Source organism: Electrona antarctica (assembly GCF_951216825.1).
Source record: "Electrona antarctica genome assembly, chromosome: 11".
NCBI lineage: Eukaryota > Metazoa > Chordata > Actinopteri > Myctophiformes > Myctophidae > Electrona > Electrona antarctica.
In genome coordinates this window covers 41,177,453-41,191,619 of record NC_136792.1, presented here as the reverse complement: position 1 = coordinate 41,191,619, position 14,167 = coordinate 41,177,453, and positions in this window count along the sequence as shown.

The following is a 14,167-nucleotide window of genomic DNA, read 5'->3' as shown; positions in this document are numbered from 1 at the left end:
TCTATTTGAGTGATTTGAAATGGACCTTCTGAATAAATAGTAGCCTACTTTTACTTTTGGTACTTTTCTACTTTTACTCAAGTACATTTTGAATATCGAAATTGTACTTGTAAACAGACTATTTCTACAATAGGGTATTGATTATTCATTCCATCACTGATAGGCATTATAGTAGATAGATTACATCTAGATCTGAGTCACTGAGCAACTCTACATGAAACATTATGAAGTATCATGCAGTGGTGTAAAGTAACTACAGTATACTGCGTATAGTTACTAGAGTACATTTAGAGTACATTAAGTACTGTAAAACATTTGAGGGATTTCTTTTTTGACTTTAGTATTATGCATTTTCAACCCTTTCACTTCTGCTTCACTACATCTCTGAGGCAAATATTGTACTTTTACTCCACAACAATAATTTGACAACTTTAGTTTGAATATTTGGATTATTATTACATATAACATACATTCACAACTTCATCCCTATACTTTGGCTATTTGAAAATGGACGTACAACCCGTCGACACATTGTGAACTCATTGTAGATCTGCACCAGTCACCAGAACCAAGGTTGTGTGTTTCAGGGAATCTAACAGAGAGTTTCTAATGGCTTTGACGTTTCAATGGGTTGTTATATACAGTGGAAAGAAAATGTGTGTGATGTCATTATTATCAAATATTATTACACACTATGGTCTTTGCTAGAGAAGACATAGGAGGAATGACCATGTGTTTGTGGCCCCTCACATTGCAAAAGTAGTATCCAAGTATCCATTACATCTATTAATAAAGCACATCAAGTGTAAATGATACAACATTCATCCCATACTTGGTATGGAGTGAATGAGGTGAACTTGCTACGTGGTATCCAAGTGGCTAGTGATACATTTAATTACTGCTGACAGCATCAAATAATCTGTATAACTGGGAGGGTGGCAGGGTGCTGGGTTTCTTCACTTGGTGTCACTATATCTTGTCAAATAAATTATTTGGAATAGGTTAATATTCAGTGGTGGACCATTTTGGTGCCAAAAGCCTACTTATACATATACTCTGTATGTAGGCATGTCAGGCTGGGACAAAATGTTGGCCCTGGTCCCGGAATGTGATCCCATAATAGAGTGTCTCACATAATGTTATTTTCATCCCCTATACTCATCACATTTGATTTCAGCATTACATTTCACCGTCAAACGATGAATTAACAGACTATTTAATGTATTGTAAACAGACTATTTCTATGTATTAACAGACTATCCTTTCTGATACAGTCCAAGATTGTCACAACTTGCCTATACTATAATATAGTATATCTTTGCTGTCGGGCAGAAACCATATACGGGCATATACAGTACTAAACAGGTATAGTACTATACAGGTATAGTACTGTATATACTATACAGGTATAGTATATGCATAACCTCTGACTGTACTACCTGTACTGTTAATAAGTGTTAATAGAGATTGGACATTGTTATTGACATCTACTTGCTTCTATAGGAGTTCACATAAATGTGTCCTGTATATTATGTGTGTATGTGATATTGCATTATGTCATAATGCTGTGTGCAAATTGTCATTGTGTTTTTATCTTTCTCAAAAGGGGTGAGAAGTTCATCAGAACAGAATGGTCTGTGAATTGCTACCGAAGTCTGTACGACTCCATTGAAATGAATGGCTGTGGCAGTCTGCTCTCTGGTTTATATAATTCTATATAAACTACAAAATCTACAAAATCACACCCACAATTGAGACAGCACTGCCACTTCTGGTCCGGGAGAACGGTGTACTGCAGTTTAATCTGTATAGTTAGCCTACTTTTACAATAATCCGAAATGAACTGAAGACTAGATTGAATCGGGGGGGAAATTAATACAAATAATAATAATACTAGAAAAAAAAGAAATCGCTGCAAGCAGAGATAAGGCAGGACCAAGCAGGAAGGCATTAAGCAATAAGAATAATATGCACAATAAGCCATAGAAACATGGAAGACTAAACTTGAGAAAAAGACCACAGAATTTTGACAGGGTCGGTTTTTATAGTGGGGGGCAGCGGGCAGGGTTCTTGAAGACTCTTACACTAAGTTGGCGGTGGCCGGATTTGAACCCATGACTTTGTGTTGCAAAGGTAAGAGCTCTACCTACCGAGCCAACTGGACACAATCAGTTCTTCCATTGTTAACAGTAAAATCATTCAGTGTTTTTGTAGCAAGTTGCGCAAGGATAACTAATGATAAAGGTGGGTATAAAGATAAATGAATTGACTGCGTATAAACCAGAAAATGTACCAGATTCGGACGAGGAGCTCAATGAGTGAGTGAAAACCAATGACATGAGAGTCGGAAACAGGGATTAAATGTTAACTGAAAAATTATTATTAAAATTCACACAGAAAATAAACAGCTTTGAACATTCATGAAAAACAACAAACAAATGGGGGCCCCTTTAAGTTGGTGACTTAAAGGGTAAGACCACTTTTTTAGAGGTTTGGGTTGTTTTCTTACCTTATTATGGTCAAACTAGTCCAGTCCAGGAGTTATTTCGCTCCATAGTGCAGTTTTACAGAAAATAGCGTTATAAAAATACCAGCCCATTGACTTACATTGTACACTGAAACAGCTCTCAAAATCACTCTTTTAGTTCGTAAACAAACACAAACAAAGTTGTTTCAGACAATATAGAGCAACACCAAACCTCATGTGGTTTTTTTTTTTCATAAAAATGTTAACTTCCTGTTGATTTGTCCATTTTTATTCAGAAGAAAACCCGGACTGGATCCATGGATCCGGATCCAGATCTTCATATAGTAAAATCAACAGGAAGTTAACATTTTTATGAAAAAAAAAAACCACATGAGGTTTGGTGTTGCTCTATATTGTCTGAAACAACTTTGTTTGTGTTTGTTTACGAACTAAAAGAGTGATTTTGAGAGCTGTTTCAGTGTACAATGTAAGTCAATGGGCTGGTATTTTTATAACGCTATTTTCTGTAAAACTGCACTATGGAGCGAAATAACTCCTGGACTGGACTAGTTTGACCATAATAAGGTAAGAAAACAACCCAAACCTCTAAAAAAGTGGTCTTACCCTTTAACTTGAAAATTCCCAGTTCAGTTCCTATTCAGTTCTAATGGGAAATCAGTCTCTTTCTCAAATTTAGAGAACCAGATTACCACATTTGTGGGTGGAAGGGGGGTTCAGAATTCCGGGGCGGCTTGCCAGGTCTGGGTACCTTCCGGTACCAGTCCAGAACCATCCATCAATGCATGCATGCATTAATTAATTTGAGCGACCACATCAAACAAGATGTGGATGCTGGCAAATACTGCGGCATGGTCATGCTGGACCTCCAAAAGGCTTTTGACACCGTGAACCACTCCATACTGGTTAACAAGCTAAAAGCAATTTGTTTCGATAGCACATCAGTGAGCTGGATGCAATCCTACCTGGAGGGGAGAGAACAGATGGTGGAAGTGAACGGAACACTGTCCCCCCCCCCCTCCCAGTGAGCTGTGGCGTTCCACAAGGAAGCATACTAGGGCCTCTACTGTTCCTAATATATGTAAACGACATGACTTCAGCTTGTGACTGCAATATGTTCCTGTTCGCAGATGACTCTGCACTGCTGGTCTCGGACAGGGACAAACTGCAGGTTGAAAATCCCCTCAGCTCTGAACTCAGTAGAATCTGCACCTGGCTCGCTGATTTACACCTGGGAAAAACTGAATCCATTCTCTTTGGATCTAATAGTAATCTCAGCAAGGCAAATGGCTTCTTGGTTAGAGTGGGTGACAATGTTATCACACCTAGGTTCCATCCTGGAGGCTAATCTTTAGGTTTAGGTTTAGGTTTATTTATTTAGCATGTAGTACAAAAGATAGACAATACATATCAAAAAACAAAAATACAATGCAAGGAAAGGAAGAAGCCAGCTGGCTTATTTGGAATCCTTTCCTGTATGAGGTCAATTGATTTAAAACAGATTAAAAGTTCAATTAAGAACAATACAAAAGTCTAAGAGGTTTGGCAAAGGGGGGCAGATGTGCAATAAAGAAATAAAAAACAACAGACTGCACAAAAAAGGGAAATAAACAAAACAACAAACATACAAAAGAAAATATAACACATAAAAGTAAATCATGTAATCTACAGAGAGGAAGACATAAGATATTTCTTTAGATGTTTTTTGAATATTGACAGGGATAATGAGGATTTAAGTGAAGCATCTAGGGAATTCCAAAGATGAGGGCCTCTAAATTTGATGAAAGATTGATGTTTTGAAGTACGACAAAAAGGTAATTCAAAATCATCTCTTTGCCTTGTGGGGTAGGAGTGAATGTCAGAAGTAACACGGAAAAAATTGTGAAAAGAAGAGGGAATGTCTTGTATGCATTTTTTGAATTTAAATATAAATAAACAGGTCTGAAAAACGTTTACTTTGTCAATGGGTAATAGTGAATATTTGATAAAGAGCGGGGCAGACGGCTCATACCGATTTGAATGTGAAATCATTCTCAGAAACCTTTTTTGAATGATCAGTAATTTAGAGAGATGTGTTGAATATGTAGCAGCCCAGACAATATTACAGTAATTAATATGAGGGAAAATTAAGCTATAATAGAGTGTTAAGTGACATGAAGGAAGAACAAAAGGGCAGATTTTTCTCAATATACCAAGCATCTTCATAGACTTCATACATACAGAATCAATATGTTGTTTCCAATTTAAATGTTCGTCTATAATGACACCCAAGAATTTAGTATGTGGAACCTGGTAAATTTCAGAGCCATTGATTACAATTTTAGGTTTTTCTTTGGGAAATGTTTTGTTAATATTGCTAAAAATCATGAAGTTGCATTTTTTTATATTGAGAGTAAGCTTATTCAATTGAAACCATTTGAAAACATCCAACAATTCATCATTAACATATTTAACGAGAGTATTTAAATCCCTGTGTGAGGCAATGAGATTGGTATCATCTGCAAATAAAATAGGAAGAAACTTATTGCAGTTCATGGTTAAATCATTAATATAAATCAAAAATAATAAAGGACCAAGTATGGAGCCCTGTGGCACCCCGACTGAGATTTTCAACTTTGCAGATATGCAACCATTGATACATACATATTGGTCTCTGTCTTCTAGATAATTAGAAAACCACTTGAGAGCAACATCCTGAAGGCCATATCTATTAAGTTTAGAAACAAGAATTTTATGATTTACAGTATCGAAAGCTTTGGTTAAATCCAAGAAAACCCCAAGAACAAATTTCTCATCTTCTAGAGCAGAAGAGATATTGTTTGCAAGCTGTAACAGAGCTTGTTCAGTTGAGTATTTCTTGCGAAATCCATATTGGTGGCAATAGAGGATGTTGTTCTGAAGTAAGTGGGCTGAAATTCTGGAATAGATAAGTTTTTCCAAAATCTTTGAAAAGCAGGGAAGAATTGATATAGGACGATAATTGCTAAAATTATTTGAATCTCCTGATTTATGTAGCGGCACAACTTTTGCTATTTTGAGTTCATGCGGAACGACACCAGATTGTAAAGATAAACCAAAAATATGAGTTAAAGGTTGAATAATAAAATCAATTATTTCTTTGATGAAACTACTTCTGAACCCATCATGCCCTTCAGCAGAATTCTTTAAGTTTAAGACAATGCTTCTCACTTCAGCAATACTGGGGGGCTCAAAACTGCAGAGTGGAGAAAACTGACCCTTAATCAGACTAGCTGGTATTTCATCAGAATCATTTATGTTTGCTGCCAGCGAGAGGCCAATATTGACAAAGAAATCATTTAAACCATTTGCAATCTCTCCCTGATTGAGAGGAGAACCTTCATTTCCTAGTACCTCAACTGGAACAATTAATTGTTGTTTTTTGCGTTGTAGCAATTGATTAATGACACTCCACGTGGACTTAGTGTCATTAGATGCATGGATGAATTTGTCTGAGAAATATTTCTTTTTTGCATTCCTTACAGATTGAGTGAAAGCATTTTTGCATTTCTTATAAGTGTCCACATTAAGAGGCGTGGGACTTAGGATAGATTTTTTATATAGTTTCTTTTTTAGAAGAGAATGTTTTCTTAATTCTGTGGTGAACCAAAGGTTTGCTTTAGGAGCTTTTTTCTCTTTTGTAGAAGTTATCATTGGGAAGCATTTCTCAAAGACAGGATTAAAAAGCATTAAGAACAACTGGTAAGCTTTCTCCACATCTTGCAGCCCTAAAACACCATCCCATGAAACACACTTTATAGAAGATATGAAGAATTCTACATTCCTTTTGGAATATTTACGATATTTAATTTCCTCTTGTACCAAGTTATTACTAAGTGCATTATCATTAATATGAATTAATTGGAAAACCGGGAGATGATCTGAAATATCATTTAACAAGAGGCCAGAAGTAATTTCAAGGTTCAAAAAGTTAATTAAAATATTATCAATAAGTGTGGCTGATGAAGTAGTTATTCTGGATGGTCTGAGAATTGAAGGATAAAAATAAGTAGAATAAAGAACATTAAGAAAATCTACAGTAGCTGACTGTTTACTGTTGAGAAGGTTTACATTAAAGTCTCCTAATAATACACACCTTTTCCGCTCTTTAGAAATCATTTCAAGCGTGTGATAAAGGGCATCATTAAAAATGGCAAGATCTGACTCAGGTGGTCTGTAAATGCACCCAATTATGATGCTTTCCCCATCAAAGGGTAAGCATGATGGAATTTCCACAAACACAGCTTCCACTGAGGTCTTATCAAAATACTGGTTTAGCTCCTTTTTTTCCTTGAAATTAAACTGGTCTGAAACATAGAGGGAAACACCACCACCTGGTGTGGTGTTTCTACAGGAATGAATAGCATTGTAATTTTCCAAAGGATAGAGACATGTAATATTATCGTGAAGCCATGTTTCTGAAAAGGCCATTACTGAAAATGAGAAATTTAGGATAGATAGGTAATCAGTTAATTGATCATAATGTTGAGGTATACTACGAATATTTAGGTGGAAAAAAGAAAATGTACTTGGCGCTTTTACTTGAGCAGAATTACTAAACTGATCATCAGTGTAATATTCACAAGATAATTTAACATTTTTCAGGTCAACATGATTTGAATCAGGATTAAAGAACTCATCATAGATGCTATCCTTATCAATACATAAATCAAAAGGATTAAATGCTGGTAGACTAGATATGGGTTGTAAAGGCACATAAATATGGTCAGTCATGATAAAAGAAAAAGAAAAAACAAAGAAAGACTTAAAAATTTAATTTAAAATGGCCACCAACGTAATCAAAAAAGTCAACCAAAGAACAAGATTCCTTTACAGGATCTCCTCACTGGTCAACAAAAACACCTTGAAGACCTTAACATGGAGCCCTCGTACAAGGCTTCTTTGACTATGCATGCACCTCCTGGTACGACAGCACCTCAAAGGCCCTTAAAACTAGGCTCCAGACTAGGCACCAAAACCAACTGGTCAGGCTCCTACTTGGCCTCACCCCCCGAACCCACCTCACCCCTGCCCACTTTGACAGACTGGAATGGCTTAGGGTCGACGACAGTGTACAGCATCTTGCAATGGGTCTGGTCCACAAGATTCGATACTCCACCAAGATACCCATGTACCTGTCTAGATACTTCCTTAATGTTAACGAAGTCCACACCCACAACACCAGAGGGAGTGCAACGAACCATGTACAACCCAGATTCGGCACAAACAAGGGACTAAATTATTTTCGCTCCTATGCCACCAAAATGTGGAACGCCCTACCAACAGTCATTAAGACCTGCAAATCCCTTGACTCCTGGCCCCCGTAAAATCTGAATCAAAAGTGTATTTCATAATATGTCTTATTCAAACAAAAGTGTTCAAACATAAACATAAATCAAATGCTTTCAAGTGAGAACTCAAATACTTTCAATACAAATTCAAATCAAATAACTCAAAAACAGTTAACCAGTTGATCCAATGATGAAGACACCAAGCCTAAAATTACTCACAGATGAGTAACAAAGGGGTAACGAAGGGCTAGCACAGGAGTGTAGAAGAATCACCAAGAGGAATCAGAAGCTGCTGCCATGCTGGCAAACATGTCGGCCATCTTGGAATGGAGGTGGGAGTGTGAAGTGCCATAGATATTAAAAAATAGATGCCTCATTGGCTGCTGCAGTTCGTTGGAGCGATGTGTGTGTTGACGGTAGGGCGGAAGAATTTACACTGGCGCCGGAAGAGTGGACAGCACACTACGTCACGCTGCCACTCAAGTGACTACTAGTACTGGCCAATCACCGCGCATCTTTTCCGGGACTTATCAGACCCGAACATGCGCTCTGTGACACGTGCTCATGCTTCCGGGGCTTCGCAAGGAATCTCGGGAATATTTTGCCCTCCCTACCTTTATATGTCTATGGGAAGTGCAAGGAAGCTTTGAGAAGGAAGAGAAGTGGTCACGTGATTGGCCCCATTACTGTATTTATTATATATACTGCCCCTCGGACCCATCCTCTCCAAACACGCCATCTCCTTCCATTGTTATGCTGACAACGTCCAAATTTACATGCCACTTACATCCGCCAGCAATAATTCATTTGATCCCTTAATTAACTGCATAGATGACCTGGATGGATGCAAATTTCTTACATCTCAATGAAAAAAACGAAATCATCATCTTCGGACAACACCCCACCCCTTTTGTTAACAACCTCGGGCCACCTTACATCCACCATCCATACCAGTGCAAAAAATCATGGCGTTATTTTCGACCTCAATTTCGATCAGCTCTGTTGTTAAAACAAGTTTTTACCACCTACGTTTACTCGTCAAGATCAAACCCTACCTCCCCCTAAACAATTCGAAACAGTCATCCATTCATTCATCTCCTCAAGGTCAGACTACTGTAATGCACTATATTATGGTATCCCCCAATCCTCTCTCAGACGACTACAATTAGTCCAAAATGCTGCTGCCCGCCTCCTCACTGGCACCAAAAAGTTTGACCACATCACACCCATTTTAACCTCACTCCACTGGCTCCCCATTAAACAGAGAATTGATTTTAAGATCCTCCTATTTACCTTTAAATCTCTCAACGGCCTTAATCCATTGATACCTGGAACGCATCCATGTCACGTTAGCGTTAGCGTTTTAAACATTATGTTATAATTTAGCTATTGAAAAATAGCAGATCTACAAGCTCATAGCGCGCCACCGAGTGGCGCGCTATGAACTTGTAGGTCTGCTATTTTTGAAAAATCGTTAAAATGTGCCTCAAATCTTTCCGAAAATTGTCATTATTTAGAAAACTTTTTTTTTTTTAATTTCGACGTCAGGCCTGAATGGGTTAATCGATCTTAATATATGGAGATGGCCATATATGGAGCATGTGACGGACTGATTGACACGAGGCGTGACTAACGAATGACTAATGAAATTAAGGTTTTCATAGTAAACTGTGACCTGCAGTCGCAAATATGCAAAAGCTAAACTCTTTGTATAACTATTGAACATTTTCAAATAATGTCATATATATTTTTTGTACAGATTTGTGACACTTATTAGTATGTGCCTGCCATGCAATGGCAAAACACTTGGATTATACCATTATATTTAAAGGGACATTTCACCGCTGGAAGAAACTGCAGTCACTCAATGTTAATAGTGTTTGTAGTAGATAACAATTTCAAATGTGCACCCTATGGCCAGAAAAAGAATGAAGTCTGTGTGTTTGACTAGGGTTTGACTGGATAGCTGAATTCCTACAATTACCATAATGCTTGTGTGCACTGCCCCTCCTTATGGAGAGGGGGAGGCTGCGTGAAGGTGTGACTTGACTTCCAGGAAGGAAGTGAGTCACATTTTCATGACAAATTTAGGTCTGGACATGGCATCATGACTAAAATGTCTAAACACACATATTATACACATAAAAACCCCAGGAAAGTGTTTCTTGTGTCCTAAATATCATTAAAGGTATATTCAGTGATTTATTTCACTTAATGCAAATATCACTTATTTTTTTGTTTTTGGCTTTTGGCTAGGTGGCCCAGCCTTCATCCAATCAGGATAGAGAGGGGCCTTCCGCCAATCATGATCGAGCGGGGTCGGGCCTTGGTGTGTGTGCTGTTGGCCTGTTGCGTGTCCCCCCACTGTAGTGCGTGCATGTGCACATCTTGTTACCGGGAGGGACCGGGGGTTTTCCAAATCACTGAATGCTCATTTAAAATAAGATCTGTTGCAAAAGGGGTGAAGTGGCCCTTTAATACAAGATAACTTACATATTTGAGGTCGTAGCATTCGTCTCCCTGCTCTTCTATTGAGACATTTAGATCATGTTAAAGGTCATGTCGTGTATTATGGACACGAAACACCACGAATTACTTAACCAAAACGGGAGAGTGGAGATAATTGTGAGACGCAGCAGACAGAGTGATGTTCCTCAGAGATGTTTTATTTCGGAGTACACAGCAAAGCATACAGGCTCCTCCGGCGGCCTTACGCCGTCCCAGACTGACTGACCCAGTGTTCACATTTTCATCTGATTATAAAGAGTTACAAATACACATAGCTCCAGACAGCTGGCCACTGGCCACCCCCCTAGATAGTTAGAGACCCTTTGAACCATTTCAACAGTGACCACTTTGAACCCCTGTTTTAGCAACTCCTTTTGTCATACAAATAGCCACAGGAAGAAACATAGCAAATGGCAAAGCCCTCACCACATGGGATCGGGTGTGTGGGAAAGACAGTCACATACTTTGGAGACGAACTGACTAGTGCAATTAACTATGCTTACTGAATAAACAGGATCACCCATATGCTATGAGCACAGTAGCACACATTATGGATAGAATTATGATTTCCAGATTCCACATAACCCCCCTTATGACATATATGTCATATAAAAAAATATGGAACCATAATTCTTACCAGTTACCACCCCCCTTGACCCTCAGCTTAACAATACATTTAAGACACCAGAATAACAGATTTCCCCAACATGGTTTTCGAACACAAACATTCAAGATTACACAACTCGACATAAATGATTTCATTTACAGTAAGTACAAATACAATTTCGTATCAGTGGAGAATTCATAAATGGTTTCCATTACAGTAAGTTCAAATACAATTTCGTATCAGTGGAGGATTCTCTTTGCGTTATTTCAAACTCTTATGGCTAAAAATGTTACAGAACATTAGGAGGATAATTTCCCTGTTGTTACTCAAATCTAGGATAACATGTTTATAAGCACCAGATCACATGAAACTCTCTTGGAGATTCACAGGACCGAAATCAAAATAAGTCTTAGACTTATCCTGACCATAACACACCAGATCACATAAACCTCTCTTGGAGATTCACAGGACCAATAACACACCAAATCACATAAACCCCTCTTTTTGGAGATTCACATGAAAAAATAAGAAAAAGTAAGGAAGAACACGTTACCCCAGAAGCCAACAGAAATTTAACCCCTCACTAATAACTTCCATCCCGTAATTTAAATCACATTTTAAGCCCTAGAAAACCACAAAAGAGTCAAATTAAACCCTCTTTTCACTGTTGGCACTACACGACTACCAATTAATTACCCTGTAATCTAATCACTATCCTGACTTTAAACACTGTCGGCACCCAACGGCTGCCAATTGCCCTCAAAGTTCGCTTCAGCCACGGATCAAGTTGAGAAAATGTTCACCGCTGTTTTCGCTGAAAGTTCTCGAAGCAAACTCTCTCCATCATCATCTCCCCCCCCCTCCCAGCTCTGAAACAACAGAGATGGGAAAACGAGAAAGAAAAGGCAACATCTTCATCACAGACCCCTGCTCAGGTCCGTGAAGGCCCCCAGCTTGTGTTGTCAGCCGGCCATGGAAAGCCAAGCCACCGCCGCCACGGAGATGTGTCCTTCTTCGGCCCGTGTCGTGCGTGCAATGTGTGATCAGTACACCGCATACCACACGGCCGCTGTTCGACACTGTCCTCCTGTCCACTCCGAAATGAACTCTCGAAAGTGGAAACCGCCGCGCCAAGCGTCGAGTGGTCGCCTCACCCCGTCGAGGACCTCCGCTGGTGTCCCCGTGCCGTGCTGCATCGCTCCTCTGCTCGCCGTCCCCTGCGCCGAGTCGATGATCGAAGGCCTCCGTGTGGCTGTTGCGTCGTCGAATGCCCCGCTGTCCACCCGTCCAGCAGCTGGTCCCAGCGATGCATGTCGTCGCTGCGCAGTGCGCAACACTCCTCATCGCGGCGGTCCGTCGCCATCCTCCTCGTTCCGCTGGAACACGTCGCCGCCGTCTTCCACAAAAACCCGCTGATTAGACTGAATAAAAAGCCGCTGATCCTTCCTGTCTGGCGCTGGAACGCACCAAAGACACCGGTTTCGTCGCACCACATGTCGACAGTCCTTTCGCCTGACGCAAAAAATGCATCAACACGACCGGGTCGGCACCACATGTCGTGTATTATGGACACGAAACACCACGAATTACTTAACCAAAACGGGAGAGCGGAGATAATTGTGAGACGCAGCAGACAGAGTGATGTTCCTCAGAGATGTTTTATTTCGGAGTACACAGCAAAGCATACAGGCTCCTCCGGCGGCCTTACGCCGTCCCAGACTGACTGACCCAGTGTTCACATTTTCATCTGATTATAAAGAGTTACAAATACACATAGCTCCAGACAGCTGGCCACTGGCCACCCCCCTAGATAGTTAGAGACCCTTTGAACCATTTCAACAGTGACCACTTTGAACCCCTGTTTTAGCAACTCCTTTTGTCATACAAATAGCCACAGGAAGAAACATAGCAAATGGCAAAGCCCTCACCACATGGGATCGGGTGTGTGGGAAAGACAGTCACATACTTTGGAGACGAACTGACTAGTGCAATTAACTATGCTTACTGAATAAACAGGATCACCCATATGCTATGAGCACAGTAGCACACATTATGGATAGAATTATGATTTCCAGATTCCACAGTCACGTCTCAGCTAGACACAGGATCTGATATGAATTTTGTTCAAGATTCAATTTATCCCCGGGGGGCACGGTGGCACAGTTGGTAGTGCTGTCGCCTCACAGCTAGAAGGTCCTGGGTTCGATTCCTGCTCGGGGCGCTGTGGGTGCTGGCGGCGTGTTTCCTCCTCCGCGTCATCAGTGCCCATACCCGAGGCGGGGTTGGCGAAAGGGCCCCTCTGTGTGGAGTTTGCATGTTCTCCCCGTGTCCCCTAGGGTAGGTACCCTCACAAAAAACATGCAGTAATCCTGGTCTCTAAACTGCCTCCCCCTGGCCAGCCAGGGCGCTTGATGGAGGGGAAAGGAACTGGTTGGAATAACGTGTTCCCTCCACGCGCTACTTCCAACCAAGGAAACTCCCTGTCAGGTGTAAAGGAGCAACTTGGACACTCAGGCATAAGGGAAGCATGAGTTCAAGTCCGTTGCTCTCCCCATGTCCACCATATATGGGGACTAGGTTGGCGGAGGGTGTGTAGAGCCCAGGATCACATTAGATAATTGACACAGGGGTGAAAAATGGGTTACAAAATCGTGGGATAAAAATTATTATAAAAAAAAAAGATTCAATTTATCCCCTGAGCAAGCAGGCCAGCTCTATTAGATCAATGGTAACATTTCAGCACAACACACATTAAACTGGGTTCAAGTTCAAATCCATAGAAGAGGAAAGTTACATATAGTGCTGCTTTAAGTACATTTATATATTGTTACGGCCCTATGTGGCCTTGTGTTGTTGTGGTTTGTGTTTAATCCACTGTCAGTGTGTTTCAGTGCTGTATGATGATTGGAGGGTGGATTGGAGGAGTGGCTTGGTGTCTGGAGACACCTGGGCCTCATTTTCAATCAGCCAGCCACCAGTATAAAAGCCTGGGAGAAGCTCCTCGTCAGTCTTGCCATCCGTCACCTGTGCTGCTGAACCCAGTCTGTAGCTAGGGTAGTGTCTGTAGGCTGTGTGCCTCACCTGCTTAGTTCGAGGTTTCTTTATTTACTGTGTGTTTAAAGAACAGACCAACCTAGTCATCTTTGTATGCAAACTGCTGTCAAAGTATCTCAAACCCTTTTCCTGTGTCATAAGAATAAAGGGAAGCTGTATGGTAAGGGTGTGCTGCTATTTTCTTTCGTTGCCCCAGTTTTGGCC